This window comes from Hyla sarda, chromosome 11 (genome assembly GCF_029499605.1).
Source record: "Hyla sarda isolate aHylSar1 chromosome 11, aHylSar1.hap1, whole genome shotgun sequence".
Classification (NCBI taxonomy): domain Eukaryota; kingdom Metazoa; phylum Chordata; class Amphibia; order Anura; family Hylidae; genus Hyla; species Hyla sarda.
The window spans coordinates 85,442,126-85,461,591 of NC_079199.1; the positions used below are offsets into that span (position 1 = coordinate 85,442,126).

General features: G+C 40.4%; 1 protein-coding gene across 1 annotated transcript in view; it reads right to left on the minus strand.

Moving 5' to 3' along the window:
• ANKRD34A (ankyrin repeat domain 34A) overlaps positions 1-15,198 on the minus strand; it is a 28,356-nt gene extending 13,158 nt beyond the window's left edge. The window contains exon 1 of the mRNA XM_056546007.1: positions 14,834-15,198. The gene's annotated coding sequence lies outside the window, so the exon portion shown is untranslated. The remainder of the gene's footprint in view (positions 1-14,833) is intronic.
• Positions 15,199-19,466: the final 4,268 nt, after the last annotated feature.

Consider the following 19,466-nt stretch of genomic DNA (forward strand, 5'->3'; position numbering starts at 1 on the left):
GGCGGTGCTCACGAGGAGAAAAGCGAGAGATATCCATGCAAAAATGAAGATAGAAAAAAATCGTTGCACTCACCACGTTTTGAAGGTTGAAGTAAAGCAGGTTTTATTCATGCGTGCTGTACATACAGGTACAGAGGAAGGGAGGAGGGAGCGGACATCAGCTCCATGGAGCTGATCAAGAGCGACGAATCGTTTCGCAGGAAGCCTGCTTGTTCACGCTGCGCTGCAGCGTGAACAAGCAGACTTCCTGCGAAACGATTCGTCGCTCTTGATCAGCTCAGCGCTGCAGCGTGAACAAGCAGACTTCCTGCGAAACGATTCGTCGCTCTTGATCAGCTCAGCGCTGCAGCGTGAACAAGCAGACTTCCTGCGAAACGATTCGTCGCTCTTGATCAGCTCAGCGCTGCAGCGTGAACAAGCAGACTTCCTGCGAAACGATTCGTCGCTCTTGATCAGCTCAGCGCTGCAGAGTGAACAAGCAGACTTCCTGCGAAACGATTCGTCGCTCTTGATCAGCTCAGCGCTGCAGCGTGAACAAGCAGACTTCCTGCGAAACGATTCGTCGCTCTTGATCAGCTCAGCGCTGCAGCGTGAACAAGCAGACTTCCTGCGAAACGATTCGTCGCTCTTGATCAGCTCAGCGCTGCAGCGTGAACAAGCAGACTTCCTGCGAAACGATTAGTCGCTCTTGATCAGCTCAGCGCTGCAGCGTGAACAAGCAGACTTCCTGCGAAACTATTCGTCGCTCTTGATCAGCTCAGCACTGCAGCGTGAACAAGCAGACTTCCTGCGAAACGATTCGTCGCTCTTGATCAGCTCCACGGAGTTGATGTCCGCTCCCTTCCTCTCTACCTGTATGTACAGCACGCATGAATAAAACCTGCTTTACTTCCACCTTCAAAACATGGTGAGTGCAACGATTTTTTTCTATCTTCATTTTTCCATTGGACTCTTGGTCTTCACAATATGGATGCTAATAGACTGCCCAATGTTCTGTGTTTCATCATTTTATAGTCAAGTATAAAGTCCACCACAAAGTCAGAAAGCAAGAAGACAACCAGTGTTCGAGATCCATATTCATGGGGATACCTCTTTTAGTGGCAAATCAGAAAGTAGGGAGAGGAGAACCAAAAGAGTAGGACTTGCTTGACCCTTGGCGCCTATTCATCAAACACCAATTCCAGCAGATAGTAGTTCATTAAAACAACTGGCCTTTATTGGTACAAAAGAGGGGTGCAACACGTGTTGGTGTTGCACCCCGCTTTTGTACCAATAAAGGCCAGTTGTTTTAATGAATTACTATCGGCTGGAATTGGTGTTTGGGGAATGGGCGCAAAGGGTCAAGCAAGTCCTACTCTTTTGGTTCTCCTCTCACTATTGCTGCACCACGACCTGGAGGTCACGGTGAAGGACGCCCAGGCTGCCGCCCGTACTTTTGACTACAAACCCCAGCGAGTCTACAAGCTCATCAAGGTGTTGTGCCCTCAGCACAACGCTACACGGTAAGGTGCAAAAGACACGCTCACACGCCAATCCACCTTGTGATTCTCCACTAAGAGCGCATCTCTTTTTTAAAAATATATATATATGTATATATATATATATTTATATATATATATATATATATATATATATATATGTATATATCTAAATCAGAAGGTAGGGCTTTCTTTCCCCTATCACCTAAAGGACATACCGGGCTTCAGCAAATCCTTCAACATCTTGTGGATCGGTATACTGCAATGGCCTTTCATGCCTCCACTGCCTCAACAACCCCTGTCAGAGATGTCATGGTCGCTCTACTCTAGCGAGACATTCAGGATCTTGGTCTGCAAGATAATAATGCAGGTCAAGATGTCCAGAATGTCTGCAATACCTGAGAACTTTCACCGACAACTAGTAGTCTATCTAGTCATATTCCCTCTAATTTCCCTCTAATTTTGCCTCAAATGGGCTTCTATGCTTTGGCTGTGGCATGATATTGCATTACCACTTTAGGGTCCATGCACACCACGTTTTTGCAATACAGTTCCCGTATCAGGTTTTTGATGAAAAACGGATTCCTCTGCCGTTCCACCACACGGAATGGTACTCTTTGGCTTCCCTCAGCAACACTTTGGGCCCACTCCGCCTTTCAGATGACAGGGGATGATTCTTGCGTGCCTCTATTCTCTTCTTCTACAGTTACCTCTTTCATGCTTTTATTTGTTCCTTTCTTTCCCTTCTCCCCCTTCCCCTCCCCCCCCCCTCTTTTTGTTGTTGTATGGATGTGTGGGTCTGTGTGTTTGGGTGGATGTTATGTGCGCTAGGGGTGGGACGCCCCTGTGTGTGGGAGTGTTATTGCACTATGTCGAATACGTACTGATTTGTTTCACAGGTTTGGATTGTGATTGTATATTATCTTTGTTTTTGTGCCTCTAGGGTCCGGAGCGACCCTCTTCCTGTTCGCATACCTGCATTATTATCCTGACTGCTGTTTCCTTTTATTGAAACATTTTTGAAAATCCTTTCAATAAACAGAGTTTGAAAAAAAAAACGGATTCCTCAAAACCGTATCAAAACGTGTGTACAAATTTCAACCTGGATACGGTTAAAAACCGTATACTGTTTGAAAAGTGATGTTGCATGCGTTTTTAAGAAAAAAAACGTATACGTTTTTAACTTTTCACTCCATTATGAATAAAGTTTCACTTGTTTGATTGAAATTCCAAGAAAAAAAACTGCGCAAAGTCAAAAACCGTATGGTACAAACCGGATGGAACCGTACGCACATACCGTTCTGTACGGTTCCCACTGACTCCCATGTTTTAAAAAAACGTATGCGGTTTAATACAGTTTTTCACCCTGACCAAAAAACTTAGTACTCTACGGTTTTGGGTACGGGTAAAAAACTGGAAAAAAAAACTTATAAGACGCAAAAGGGACTAGATCGGATGATGAGTTTGACATACGGTTTTCTATACGGTTCTGTGCGGTTTTTAACTTGAAACCGTATCCGGGAACTGAATAGCAAAAACGTGGTGTGCATGCACCCTTACTGTTATATGATTTTTGAGGGATTTTATTCCTGTTATTTTTATTCAATAATGTGGCATATAAGATTGATACAAATTATATATGGGGCTTTCTCTCCCCCACTATCCCTGTCTTGCTTAGTTGTACCTTAAAGGGGTACTCCGGTGGAAAAAAAAATTTTTTTTAAATCAACTGGTGCCAGAAAGTTAAACAGATTTGTAAATTACTTCTATTCAAAAATCTTAACCCTTCCAGTACTTATCAGCTGCTGTATACTGCACAGGAAGTTCTTTTCTTCTTTCATTTATTTTCTGTCTGACCAAAGTGTTCTCTGCTGTCCAGAGCTGGAGAGTTCCTGAAAGAGGTGTCAGCAGAGAGCACTCTGGTCAGACAGATAAGAAACTCAAAAAGAAAAGAACTTCCTTTGGAGCATACAGCAACTGATAAGTACTGGAAGGATTAAGATTTTTAAATATAAGTAATTAACAAATATCTTTAACTTTCTGGGCACCAGTTGATTTAAAAAAAAAAAAAAACCCCCATTAAAAGCATTTCAAAATGGCCTAGCAGTGTCCATACCACTGTTATTCTGGCACTGTTGTTCTGGCATATGGTCAATGCAAAGAACAGGGAGAAATAAGGACTATACATCTTGTCGGTGATTACATTTAATTGAAATATAAATAACGTTTGACATTTTATCCATTGGAGCTGGAAGTTTTTCTTCTTTGGTTGCATTCAGGGGATCCTATTTGTGCTCCACTTTTTTGGGAGACTTTATTGGATGGAAATTTGTGCTGGACTATTTTCCCTAGTACAGATTCAAGTGAATGAACGTGATACCACAGACGCAGCAATATTCTGCACCATATTGACAGGTAGGAGAAATATTTTCAATAAATTAGGATCAATTACCAAAGGAACATGGCTATTGGCTCCTTGGATATATACAAATCCATGCCACATATCCTATTGACTAGAGAGGATCAATACAATGTATTTTATGCAATGATAATAATACCGTATATACTCGAGTATAAGCCGAGTTTTTCAGCACGATTTTTCGTGCTGAAAACTCCCCCCCTCGGCTTATACTCAAGTGAACTCCGCCTGTCAATCCCTTCATTAGTGGTCTTCAACCTGCAGACCTCCAGATGTTGCAAAACTACATCTCCCAGCAAGGCTTGCTGGGAGTTGCAGTTTTGCAACATCTGGAGGTCCGCAGGTTGAAGACCACTGATGAAGGGATTGACAGGGGGTGATGATGAAGTGGGGAGGGAGGGGATGATGACGGGGTCTGGATGATGACGAAGGCCGCAGTGGTCTTCAACCTGCGGACCTCCAGATGTTTCAAAACTACAACTACCAGCATGCACGGACAGCCGATGGCGGAGAAGAGGCCCCCCCGGTGAAAATGGACAGCCCGCAACGACTACCCATCCCCACCGGACGGTCCCTGCAGCAGAGATGGCCCAGACCAGCTCACCCTAATGTCCCGCCGAGGGGAGGTGAGTACAAAACAAAAGGGGGAGGGGGGGGCTGGATGACGACGAAGGCCGCAGTGGTCTTCAACCTGCGGACCTCCAGAGGTTTCAAAACCACAACACCCAGCATGCCCGGACAGCCATCGGCTGTCCGGACATGCTGGGAGTTGTAGTTTTGCAACCTCTGGAGGTCCGCAGGTTGAAGACCACTGATGACAGGATTGACAGGGAGTGATGATGAAGGGGGGGGGGATGATGACGGGGGTCTGGATGATTACATGGGGGATGATGTATTTCCCACCCTAGGCTTATAGTCGAGTCAATAATTTTTCCTGGGTTTTGGGGTTAAAATTAGGGGCCTCAGCTTATATTCGGGTCGGCTTATACTCGAGTATATACGGTATTTACTCTAATTTGTACAGACTTGTCTGCACCAAGAACACAAATTATCATCATCATGGCAGACTTTGTGCCTACTATGGGGCCAAAGGACAGAGGGGGACCCAGACCAGGTTAGCTTAAACTTGTGCAATGATCCAATGTAAATGTAAATATGGGTTCATGCACATGGCGGTATTACAGATCCCTTATGGACACATATGACACCCATACAAAGATATGGGGAGCACAAAATTTATCTAACTGATTTATCATGGCATGTTCAATCTTGCTCTGTAATATGCATATATTTTACCAATAAAAGTGATTCATTACATTCAGATCAGTAATACGGCCTCAGTTCTTTATTTTGTCTAAATTTAGTTTAGAGCAAACCTCTTAGGAATACTGAATATAGCTTACCTTTGGAGTGAAGATACAATGCAATTACCTAAATAGCAATTAGTAGAGGTAACACAATTTTTACATGGCACATGGTAGGTGGGGGAATCTATAGATATTTTATTGTGCAATAAGGGCTTTAAGTTAAATTTCCATTGGAAATGCAGCAAAAATATTTCTATAATAACTGACAGGGATGCTTGTAGTCTCTTATTAGCTTCAAAGCAATTGACAGTTCGTAGCACTTGGAGTTCCCTCGACTGGCCTATGAAAACTCTGTAAAATGGAACATGCCATATACAGGATAAAAAATATGCAATAATTGATAAATAGCACTCACCACTGGGGCTAAATCTTTATTGGGACAGACTGATCCAAGATACAATGCATGGCTGACGGGCCGGTTTCGCGCTATAAAGCTCTATGTAACATGAAACTGGCCCGTCAGCCATTCATCGTATCTTGGATCAGTCTGTCTTGGATCAGTCTAACTTGGATTATCAAGTGATTGACCACCACCAGCCAAAAAGTAAGATGCATAGAATTGCTATTTATGCAATCCCCTAGTACAGTCTTCAAAGTAGTAGTAATGGTGAAGCTTCACTTCTTTTACAGACTACATTATTTTTAATTCTTTATATATATTTTTTTGCAATCAATAATACATCATCATAATAGGTAAAAAGAAAAAAGGCGGCGCTCAAATCCCAAAAACCAATGAAAATATAAGAGGTATGTACTCACCCGGTGTATGTGGGAGGTCACAAGAACAGTGATCCCCACTAACACCTGGAGTCCTCTTCACGCTTATAAACTGAACCAATCTCCGTTATGTAGACATCCCTTAGGGAGGGCGCAGGGTGAGGCGGAATCACAAAACCATGGTCCGTATATATAGGATAGAAACAAATAGAAAAACCAGCGCTCGGGGACGGTTCAGAAGAACCATTGGCAGGGCAGCCCGTAAGTATATAGGATAAGGTTTATCGCAATAAACCTTATCCTATATACTCACGGGCTGCCCGGCCATTCTGTAAGACTCTCCTGGAAGGGGATGATGTGAAAGGCAATGCCATCTACACATCTCCTCTAGTGAAGTAAGTCTACCTTTATGGCAATCTACCTCAAAATGGTTTGACTGTTATTTCTTCTGAACCGTCCCCAAGCGCTGGTTTTTCTATTGGTTTCTATTCTAATACATCATCATATGATTACAAACCATATCATCATATAATATGAATAAATCACCCAACCCCCCCCCCCCCCCCCCCTTTATACTCCTCAATTTTAGGCTTAGTGCCTTGTCCGACCTTTTATCACCCATAAACCCTACAAACTCATTGGGCCTCATTTACTAAGAGTGTCGGGTTTTTACTAGTGGGAAATGTTGTTTCAGACTTGCAGGATTCCTTAGTATTTACTATTGGGAAAAGTCGGGAAAATTTTCTTACCAGCTTTTTCTAGGTGTAAATTTCCAGTCATTTATCCACAGGATTTTCTGTAAATTCAATAGTAAATCGGTCGGGTTGTGAAACCACGCCCCCTTTTGGACCAGCCATGCTCCCTTTGCCCTTTTTTGGCTTTTCACTGTGTAATGTTGGGTTTGTCGGATTTTCCAGGTGCACACTGTCGCACACTGGCACAGACTGGCGCAGACATGTCGCAGACACTCTGCGCGAAAATAACCCGACAAAAACTGATCGGTTTCAGCTTAGTAAGGCCCATTATGTATATAATCCCCTTTATTACTTACAACTATACATAAAATTTCCACTTCCCTATATAAAAATAAATAAATAAACACTACCACACCACTCCTCAACACCTCTTTTCCTCTTTCTTCACATTCATGGCTTCTCCTCTTTCGCCTTTCTTTCTTTCTAGCTGTTTTAGCCATTTAGTATTTTTTAAAGTGTATATCATAAATTATATTTCAGCTTACTCCTCTTGCCAAAAAGAGATGGTACCCTCCTGTGGCGCCAACCTTCATGACTCTCTCGTGATCTATTGTTGATATGTTTATTACCTATCCCCAGGATCAACAAGCTCGAGGAGAAACTAAGACTTATCTTTGCTCCAACCTATTCCATTTGCAAACTATGCTTTATGCAGCCTTCATCAGTTTAATAAGCCAACTACATCCGAATTTTTCTCCATCACAAAATTTCCATACAACACCTCTATTAAATGAAGGTGAGGAGGCCAACAACATACACTCAATAAAAAATAGAAGAGAAACAAAGAGAGGGAGGGGAAAGAAAAAGAGCAAAAAACAAATACATATAAATTCAGTTAAAGAAGAAAGAAAAAAAATAAGGGGAAATTCTCTACAAGTTGTACTCCACCCCCATCTATCATTTCCAACATATTCCGTCAATCTGTCATTAGGGTTACCTTTGGTCAGACAGGGCACCAGCCTGTACAAAGTGAGAATAAGAAGGAAAAAAAGGAAAAGGAAAACCTACACTATCTTGCCTATCAGCCCTCTCCCTCCACCACTTCCAACCAAAAACAGACGGGAAGGGAAAAAAAACATAAAATAAAATATATTTTCCTTTATCTCTTATCTAAGATTTTCCACCAGACATAGTTTCTCTCTCTCTCCGTCATACTTTCAATCCATTTGTCCCAAATTGCATGACATTTTGGCAGACACCCTGACTTAACTGCCCACCCAAATTCAAAATGTATTATTTTGCGCACTGTAACATAAAATTCATCCCATATTTGGGGCTTCTTTAGGCGTACATTTTCTCGCCACTAGAAGTCTGGATACAAATTGCACTTTACCTCTTAACACCTTATCCATCCTACTTTCTTCCGGTCTTCCTCTGCCTATTAAACAGGTTATTCATTTTCCTCCCTCCTCTAACCCTAACCTTTTCTCAACCAACCTTATAATCCAAGACCAGAATTCCTTCAAAATTGGACACTCAAAGTACATATGGAAAAAAAACATTTCTTCCCCATCACATTTTAAACATTTATATTTTTTAGATTTGTCTATTGTTGCCAGAAGTTGTGGCGTATAATAGAGCCTATGTGTTACAAAAAATTGTGTAATCTTATGTGATCCATTTTTAATATTAGTAGAACTCTCTTCCCAAATTTCTCTCCACTCCTTCTCTGACACTTGTCCAATATCCTTTTCCCATTCCTCAACCCTTGACCTTTTACCTCCAACATAATTTTATACAACTTAGAAATCATTTTTCTATTTATGCCTTCCCTTAAAACCATCATTATCGAACACTTGTGAATAAATATTTTTTCTTTCTTATCTATTTTTTTAACTGCTTCCCTTAATTGTGTATCTCTAAATAAAGACATCATGTTATTTGGAATTTTATACTGCGCACTCAAGTCATCGAATGATCTGAGTGCTCCACCCTAAAAAAATAGTGTAACAGATTTTAATTTATATTTATCCCAGAACCTCCACTCTTGTTCATCTAATTCTTTAAATCTCATATTATTAAATAATCTTGTGCACTCTAATAAACCTTCCACCTTCATAACTTTTTTATGATTCAATAGTTTTTGATTGATTTTCCAAAGAGCATAGGCAATACAACCAATAACGTCATAAAATAGAAGGTAACGAATAACTTCATAACTTTTTTCATTTGTGCCCGTACTCTACCTACCAGTTCTGCTAAAGGCTCCTTACAATTCACCTTTGATTCTAAAAAATTCCCCATATCATCACACATGTACTTTTTTCCTTTATCATATTTACAAAAGAATCAGTTGTGCCGCTATAAAATAGAGTCTAAAATCAGAAATGACTAGTCCTTCTTTCTTCAATTCCTTACATAAATAACATAGTTTTCATTCTTGTTTTTTTTGCCTTTCCAGACCAGTTTTCTTTCCATGGCTTCAATTTCTTAAAAAATGTGTTAACCCAGCAATACTGGACTATTGGACAAAACAAACAAAATCTGTGGCAGAACTATCATCTTTAATAAACTAATCCTATCTGCCATACTCAGATTTAGATTTTTGCCTTTATCTTTCTCAAAATAGGCCATACATTTAATTCCGAATATTTCGTAACGTCCCGTCCTACAACTATCCCCAAATACTTAAATGTTTCCTCCTCCTTTATTATTTTAAATTTTTTTTATGAGCTATCTGTCTATCCAGTGGCATCAATACAGTTTTATTCCAGTTCATACTTAATCCTGATTTTTCACCAAACTCTTAAATTTTATCTATGATGCAATACAATACCTGTTGTAAATTTTGAATATATAATAATGTCATCTACGAATAATGATATTTTGTCCTCTGTCCCCCGACATCCAAACCCATCCATTGATTCCATATTTCTGATCTTTATTGCCAATGGTTCTATATAGAGGGCAAAGATGTGGGGAGACAGAGGACAGTCCTGCCTAGCTCCTCTTGATAATTGGAATCCATCTGACTGTACCCCATTTATCAAAACCGAAGCCCTTGGCGCACCATATAGTATTTCCAACCACTTAATAAACCCCTCTCCAAACCCATACCCCCTCATAACAGTCCAAATGATGGACCACTCAACCCTGTCAAAGGCCTTAACTGCCTCCAGTGACAGGATGGAGCGAATACTCCCCTCCCCTTCTAACTGCAAATTCCCAAACAGTCTCCTCACATTGGGGGAGATTTATCAAAACCTGTGCAAAGGAAAAGTTGCCCATAGCAACCAATCAGATCGCTTCTTTCATTTTGCAGAGGCCTTGTTAAAAATGAAAGAAGCGATCTGATTGGTTGCTATGGGCAACTTGTCCTCTGGACAGGTTTTGATAAATCTCCCCCATTATCCGCTGTTGTTCTATCACTCATGAATCCACACTGATCAGTTGATATTAGTAATGGCATTACCTTTGCAAATCTCACTGCCAAGATCTTTGCCAGTATCTTCATATCTGTATTTAGCAGCGAGATTATCAGGTTCATGTTCATCTTTCCCAGGCTTTAGAATAAGAGTTATTACTACCTCTCTCATAGAGGGGGGGTACAGTTTCATTTAAAAAAATGTCTCTAAATGCGCTTACTAGTCTTGGAACAAGAATGTCATCATATTTGTTATATAGTTCCTATGGCAGCCCATCTGGGCCTGGGGCTCCTGATCTGGGTGCTTCTCTGACCACCTTCCACACCTCGTTCTCCATAATTTCGTTAATGCTTCTACAGCTTCCTTTGTTAGTTTTGGCAGCTCACAATTATCAACCTATCTTTGCATTTCCTATTCCCAATTGTGAGGTATATAAAGTTTTAAAGAAATCAGACAAGACCTTAATAATTTCTTCCTGTTTTTTTTACCATCAATCCGTCTTTATCTTTGACAGCTACAAACATTGTTTTTTCTTTCATTTCTTTTGTCAAATTGGCTAAAATCTTCCCAGCTTTCCTCCTTCTAAATACCTTTTTTGCTTGGACTGAAATATTACTTTTTTAGCCTTAGCCGCCAGTAACTCTTTATATCTCGCTATTGCCTCCTCCCATTTCCTTCTATCCTTTTCTGATGCTGTTCTGTTTGCTCCACTTCCATTCTGACCTCCTCTTTTTTCGCCTTTCTCTTCATCCTCACAATTTTTTCTTTCCAAATGCCTCACAATACCGCCTTAAAAGCATCCCAAATAATACCCTCTGAAGCTGATCCATCATTAGTTTGATAATATGACTGCATTTTACCAATGATTTCACTATCTTCTCCCCATACCTCTACCCATAAGGGCTCTACTCTCATACTTATCTGCCTTATCTACTTTGATATAATTCGTAGCATCAATGGGGGCATGATCGGATATACTCCAAGGTTCATATCTGATGTCTTTTATCCAGGGCACTATCTCTTTATCTCCCATTACCATATCTATATATTGTCTATACGGGACAATGTTTTCTTGGATTTATTATAACAAGAGTACACTTTGAGTTCTGGGTTTCTCTCTCTCCAATAGTCCATATCATCCATAATGTTCTTTAAAGTTGTTATACCACATTTGGGGCTCTGTATTCCTATCCTTAACCTATCTTTTTCTTTGCTGACCACTGCATTATTGTCACCCATCAAAACAATTGGGATACCTCCTTTGTCATTGGCATACCTAAATAATTAATAAAATACTCCAGGTGAATAGGGGGGTGGCACATAGACGAAAGCGAACAGCAATCTTCTTCCCTCCCAATTTAATACCAAAAACACATATCTACCTTCTTTATCTACTTTAGAATTCAACACCTCTACCTCTAACCCTTTGTGTATTAACACTTACACCTCTAGAATAGCAGGTATGTAATGAATGGAATTGCTGAGCAATCCATTTTCTCTATAAAATTTAAATTTTTTCAGCTGTTAAATGTGTCTCTAATAAACAGATAATTCATGGCAAATGTTTATCTATCACTTTATAGACTGTCGTCCGTCTCGTCCTATCCGCCAACCCCCTCACATTCCATATTAATACCTTCATTTAAATGAAACCGTCTGTGGGAGAGAGAAAGGGGAAAAAACAAACAAACACCCCCCCCCCCCCGTCTGCTACCCCAAACCCCCCACCCCCTTGAAATTGTCAAACCTCTATCTTAAGCCCACCACCCGGCCATTCACCTTATCAATTCCTACACAACAACATAGCTACATATCAATTATTATATTAAAACCTAATTAGTTTACTTAATCCTTTATTTTTCCAGCCATTCATTTACCTTCTCCACCGAAGTGAAGGACCATGACCTTTCTTTGTATATCACTCTAAGTTTGGCTGGAATTAATAATGAGTACCTAATATTTGCTTCGCTTAACCTTTTTTCACTTGTAAAGAAATTTAACCTAGCCTGCTGCGTTACCCTGGAATAATCTGGATAGATCATTATTTTGTTGCCATCAATCTCTTTATCCACTCCTCCTCTTGCTACCCTCAGAATTTAATCTCTGTCTGCTGCCAACAGTAATCTAACCAATAGGAACCTGGAAGGGGGGGGGGATTTTGAAGGTACCCTATGTGCCCTCTTTACTTAAAATATACTGGAGAGGCATTGTTTATCAAAATTTTCTAATATCCAGTTCTTAAAGGGGTACTTCGGTGCTAAGACATCTTATCCCCTATCCAATGGATAGGGGATAAGATGCCTGATCGCGGGGGTCCCGTCGCTGGGGACCCCCATTATCTTTCACACAGCAGGACCCACGCGATCAGGCATCTTATCCCCTATCCTTAGGATAGGGATAAGATGTCTTAGCGCCGGAGTACCCCTTTAACAAATCCTCTACAATCATTTCCTTACGTTTTTTCTGGAACCCCAACTATTCTTAGGTTTGAACGTGGCCCTCTGTCTTCTAGGTCCCTCCCTTTGACACACAATTCTTGATACATCCTTGAGAGCGTACCCACCTCTTTCTCTGTCTCACCCACTTTTTGTTCCACCCCTTTAACTTTTTCTTCAACCTCAATCAACCTTTCTCTGATTTTTTTTAAATCATGTCTTAATATTACAGTATCCTGTCTTACTTCTCCTATCTGACTTTGGACCTCCCTTATTGCTACATTGGTTTTTTTCTACACCATCAAATATTTCATTGAGCATTGCTTTTGTCTCTTCTTCTACCTGATTTTCCTCTTCTATCTCCTTTTCCTCTCTATTTTCCACTACTGTTTTCTTTTGTCTAGCTCTTGTTGTCCCACCTTTCCACCTTTAGTTACTGGAGATCTAAGGAATTTTTCCATTGAACTTCTACCCACCGCTCCCTCTCCTTTTGTCGGGTTGATGTCCAACTTCCCGACATGCGGTTGGGCACCAAGTCTTCTTTTCCTGCATTCTTCTTGCCCCCCATTATTGTACTGTCAAGGGACCAATTGCTACTCAACAATTGCCTATGCTCTCTCCTCACCCTCACTTTGCCAATGGGTTACCTTAAAATATGAGCACAATAAACCCCACAGTTATTATGAATATTAAAACACGTCAGTTAACATAGAACATCATAGCACAACTGTTATAGAACCCAATGCTATAAACATAAGACCACCGCATTGATCCCTCAACAACCATTCCAAAAACTTTTTTCTTCTCTTTTTTTCTTTCCTTTTTCTCTTCCCGCTCCTATCAAAAAGTGTAGAACAACAGACTACACTGTTTGATAGTAACCTTGTTCCTGCAGTGCCCAACCAGCCAGCGCCTGCAATCAAACTCAATCATTTTTCATTATCGTCTATGGTAAATTATTGCTTTTGTTTGCACATCATCTCATTCCCTTCTCTTTTTTTTCCCTCTATATATTTGATGAGTTCAAAGCTCTAGCAGATGAATATGTGCGCGTCAGGCTACAGAGAGCTGCCGCTCACTGTGCAAGGGGGTGTTTTGATATTGCTATCGCTTACAAAGAACAGGAGTGTAACCACTCAAACGCCATCATATTACCAATTCAAATCATTCTTTATACACTGCGTTATGCAAATCACAGGTTTTTTTTCCCTCTGCACAAGCTTATAGTTCAGGCAGGGGAAGTGAACAAGGCCATCATCAATAAATTATTATTAATTAGGATTATTCTTTTGTTATTTGTAACCAGGAGTAATTGAAGATTATGACCATCTGCGCCTCAAATCCCAGGTTGTTCAGCTTTTCCTGGGGAGGTTATATTTTTAGCAACATTCCAGAATTATCAGTTCTCTCGTACTCTGCAATATGCTGCAGCACTTAGGGATCTTAGCAAATAGACACAAGGGGTGGGCTGGTAGAGTTTAATTAGTGTATAAGGGTAATTATGCATCCAAACGAGGTTTGCCCATCTCCACAATGATATCTTGTTATTCTGATTGGAATAGTAATAATAATAATAAATATTTACATATTATATATTTTAGTTACTTCTTTTTCGAACCAGGAAAATAATGGTTATAGAACATTAAATTGGCACTAATGAAAATATTATAATACTAGTTATAATATTAATAAACAACCTAATTTCAGCAGAGGTAAAAAAAAATGCTTTACTTAAAATAGGATACACCATTCTGGGCAAGTATAAGCTAGTTGTAAAAGCCTAGGTGCCTCAATGCATTGTAATGAGGTTTTCATGGCCTTTCAGATTAACCCATTTTGAGCGATTTCTGAAACGCCTTTTCAGGAGTCTAAAAATAAACAGGGTGGCGCCACATATTATTTCATCTCCCCCTATTCTATGATTCCATATTTGTGTCTCACCCCTCTCCCTGTCCAGATCTTACAGCCAAATAGTCTCTAATTTAAAAGGGATATAAATCAATCAATACAAATGAAGAAATAAATAAAACTGCGCAGCATTAATATTTTAAAAAGTTCAAAAAGCAATAATATTTAAATAAAATAAAATAAAGAAAAAAAATATTATTAATAACTGGAAACAAATCAGGGTTCAATACATAAAGTAAGACTAATGGAATGCAATAGAAGCACTAGGGATCTTTTAAAGACAATAGTAAGCATTACCCCCGTACAAGTCCCAGCGTCTGTGCCCAGAATCCTTTTGGCATGCATCCCTGCAAACACACATGGATGGTAACATAGGGTTAGTGGCTCACCTGGTAAGCTTCTCTCCCTGCTAGATCAAAGCTTGCAAGGAACACAGCTTCGCCCCATACACCATCTGCTTTGGCTTGAAGGATCCCTGTATATTCCCACTGTAAATTCATGTCTGGAAGGAGAAAGAATAGATTTCCTTCTGTAGGAAAATAGAGAGGAAAAAAATCTTCTATTTTTAATTTAAAAAAAATAAAAAAAAATAAAAAAAAAGATGGGCAAATTTATGTATTGCTTTAAGGAAATCCAGTATATGGATGTGTCACTGAGAATAATCCTATGTCCCCCCCCCCTGTTGCAGGCTGCATACGATCTGGTGCCTGCAAGTCACTGTCACAGAATGAACAGCCCTGAGAGACCCACGGATGCTATTTTTAGCTCCTTTCCCATAGAGCAGAAGTAGATATTCCATTAAAATACACTGAGGCATAACACTGCACCACTATCCAGAGTCCAGGGCCCTGCATCCTCCAACCCTGCTCTGCCTTATATACCAGATGCTGGTTCCTGGCACAGTTCTGCTCATTAACTCCTTCAATGCACATCCTTGCAGAGAGATCTGGGAGGAAATGGATTAAATCAGACTTAGATTTTAGGAATATTTTATTTACATTATTATTCTAAATTAAGGAGAATAGGAAAAATCATATCAGGATTTTTAAAAGGTGGTCGGTTTTGGTGCAGAACCCTGCTCATGCATCCTGCCATTCACCATTAGATGAAAGCATTAAGGCCAAATTCACACACCTTATTTGCAGGTCACACTTATTTATTTTTTTTCTTATGGAAAGATCCGAAATAGAGGAGAGGAATTAAGCTTTTATTTTTTTCCTCGTTCTTTTTTTATTTCTGAACCTGAATAAAGATCTAGGTCGTAGGCACCTATGACTCGGTTTTTGCATTCTAAAAGGCTTTGTACTGTTTCGACCCTCTCAACTACACAATGCTCTCCATGTGATCCAACTGCAGCAAAAAACAGCACCACATTCGGATGCTTGTGGTATTGTAGCTTAGGCTCTTTCACCTGAATGAGTTTGAGCGGCTATACCAGATACAGCCCTTGGACAAGAAGGGAGTAGTTTTGGGGGAAAATAAACAGTAATGCCATAGAAATAATGAACCCTTTTTTTTAAAAAACATCTATATACAACATAAGTGTGTAAAACTTAAATCATTACAACAGAGGGATGTGTGTTGTACCAATACAAGTGTATCAGTTTACCGTATATACTCGAGTATAAGCCGACCCGAATATAAGCCGAGGCCCCTAATTTTACCCCAAAATCCCAGGAAAAGTTATTGACTCGAGTATAAGCCTAGGGTGGGAAGTACATCATCCCCCCTTTCATCATCCAGACCCCCGTCATTAACACCCTCATCATCATCACCGCCTGTCATCATCCCCCCCTTCATCATCACTGCCTGTCATCATCCCCCCTTCATCATTACCGCCTGAGGGGGGGAGGGGGGGCTGGATGATGTCGAAGGCTGCAGTGGTCTTCAACCTGCGGACCTCCAGAGGTTTCAAAACTACAACTCCCAGCAAGCCCGGGCAGCCGATGGCTCCCCGGGCTTGCTGGGAGTTGTAGTTTTGAAACCTCTGGAGGTCCGCAGGTTGAAGACCACTGAGGGCGGAGAGTTCACTCGAGTATAAGCCGAGGGGGGGTGTTTTCAGCACGAAAAATCGTGCTGAAAAACTCGGCTTATAGTCGAGTATATACGGTAATGCATGTATATTAAAAACAGTAATATACAATGCCAGTCATGAGTAATATACAGTCATGGCCATTAATGTTGGCACCCCTGAAATTTTTCCAGAAAATGAACTATTTCTCACAGAAAAGGATTGCAGTAACACATGTTTTGCTATACACATGTTTATTCCCTTTGTGTGTATATGAACTAAACAAAAAAAGGGAGGAAAAAAGCAAATTGGACATAATGTCACACCAAACTCACACCAAACTAGACAAAATTATTGGCACCCTTTCAAAATTGTGGAAAAATAAGATTGTTTCAAGCATATGATGCTCCATTAAACTCGCCCGGGGCAAGTAACAGGTGTGGACAATATAAAAATCACACCAAAAAACAGATAAAAAGGAGAGAAGTTCACTTAGTCTTTGCATTGTGTGTCTGTGTGTGCCACACTAAGCACAGACAACAGAAAGAGGAGAAGAGAACTGTCTGAGGACTTGAGAACCAAAATTGTGAAAAATGATCAACAATCTCAAGGTTACAAGTCCATCTCCAGAGATCTAGATTTGCCTTTGTCCACAGTGCGCAACATTATCAAGAGGTTTGCAACCCATGGCACTGTAGCTAATCTCCCTGGGCTTGGATGGAAGAGAAAAATTGATGAAAGGTGTCAACTCAGGATAGTCCAGATGGTGGATAAGCAGCCCCAAATAAGTTCCAAAGATTCAAGCTGTCCTGCAGGCTCAGGGAGCATCAGTGTCAGCGCAAACTATCTGTCGACATTTAAATGAAATGAAACGCTATGGCAGGATACCCAGGAGGACCCCACTGCTGACATAGAGACATAAAAAAGCAAGACTACATTTTGCCAAAATGAACTTGAGTAAGCCGAAGTCCTTCTGGGAAAACGTCTTGTGAACAGAGACCAAGAAAGAGCTTTTTGGTAAAGCACATCATTCTACTGTTTACTGAAAACGGAATGAGGCCTACAAAGAAAAGAACACATTACCTACAGTGAAATATGGTGGAGGTTCAATGATGTTTTGGGGTTGTTATGCTGCCTCTGGCACTGGGTGCCTTGAATGTGTGCAAGGCATCATGAAATCTGAGGATTACCAACGGATTTTGGGTTGAACTGTACAGCCCAGTGTCAGAAAGCTGGTTTTGCATCCAAGTACTTGGGTCTTCCAGCAGGACAATGACCCCAAACATTTGTCAAAAAGCACAGAAATGGATGGCAACAAAGTGCTGGAGAGTTCTGAAGTGGCCAGCAATGAGTCCAGATCTAAATCCCATTGAACACCTGTGGAGAGATCTTAAAATTGCTGTTGGGAAAAGGTGCCCTTCCAATAAGAGACCTGGAGCAGTTTGCAAAGGAAGAGTGGTCCATCATTCCGGCTGAGAGGTGTAAGAAGCTTATTGATGGTTATAGGAAGCGACTGATTTCAGTTATTTTCTCCAAAGGGTGCGCAACCAAATATTAAGTTAAGGGTGGCAATAATTTTGTCCAGCCCATTTTTGGAGTTTAGTGACATTATGTGTAATTTGCTTTTTTTCCTCCCTTCTTTGGTTTAGTTTCAATACACACAAAGGGAATACACATGTGTATAGCAAAACATGTGTTACTGCAATCATTTTCTATGAGAAATACTGGTTATAGTATAGCTATACAACCAGTTATAGTATTAGAACAAATTATTAGATCAAGACCAATTAATCAGGATGGACCACTATACCATGGAAGCAAAAATAACTATTGATATAAAATAAATATGGCTGCATTTATTTTTCTAAATACTACCATCAAAGACTTTGAATGAATAGAAAGCAGGAATGGCACTCCCCGCACGCTTCAATTTCCTTCATTTATTCCAAAAAAGTGCAGGTTATAAAAACAGCATTGTTCACCTGGCAAGGTGCAGACGCCAGCTTGTGTGCTCACAGGTTACAATTGTTTCGCTCAACTGAGCTTCAACAGACCCTCCCCATCCTGTGCTCAGGCATCCATTAAAACACCTTACCTGGATGACGCAAGCACTAGGGCGGGGATTACAAACACTTAGTTAAGAACAAGTGAAAAAATACAAAACACATTGTTTAAAACCAAAAACAGGAAAAGTTAAAAGAAATACTCCTAAATCGATCCGGTCATTAAGACCAGTACATTCTTGAGCACCGGTCTTTAGTATCCAACGGGCTTCTATTTGTCTTAGAGTTTTTTCATTATCTACTCCTGCTTGACACCGCTTAATTCCCATGAATTTTAGAGTGCTTATGTCGCCATTATGTACAATGTTAACGTGATCTATGAGTCTGGGTGAGCCTTTCTTTGACTTCACTGACCAGACGTGTTCACGGAACCGGGTATTGAGAGCACGAGTGGTGCTCCCTATGTAGAATTTACCGCAGGTGCAAATTAACGCATGCACTGTGAACGGTGTCCTACAACAGATGAATTCAGTTATGTTTTTCTAAGACAAATAGAAGCCCGTTGGATACTAAAGACCGGTGCTCAAGAATGTGCTGGTCTTAATGACCGGATCGATTTAGGAATATTTCTTTTAACTTTGCCTGTTTTTGGTTTTAAACTATGTGTTTTGTATTTTTTCACTTGTTTTTAACTAAGTGTTTGTAATCCCCGCCCTAGTGCTTGTGTCATCCAGGTAAGGTGTTTTAGTGGATGCGTGAGCACAGGATGGGGAGGGTCTGTTGAAGCTCAGTTGAGCGAAACAATTGTAACCTGTGAGCACACAAGCTGGCGTCTGCACCTTGCCAGGTGAACAATGCCGTTTTTATAACCTGCACTTTTTTGGAATAAAGGAAGGAAATTGAAGCGTGCGGTGAGTGCCATTCCTGCTTTCTATTCATTCAAAGTCTAGCACGTGTCCTAATTTTCATAGGAATAGAGCACCACTAGCTTCTATAAGGAGGACTCTG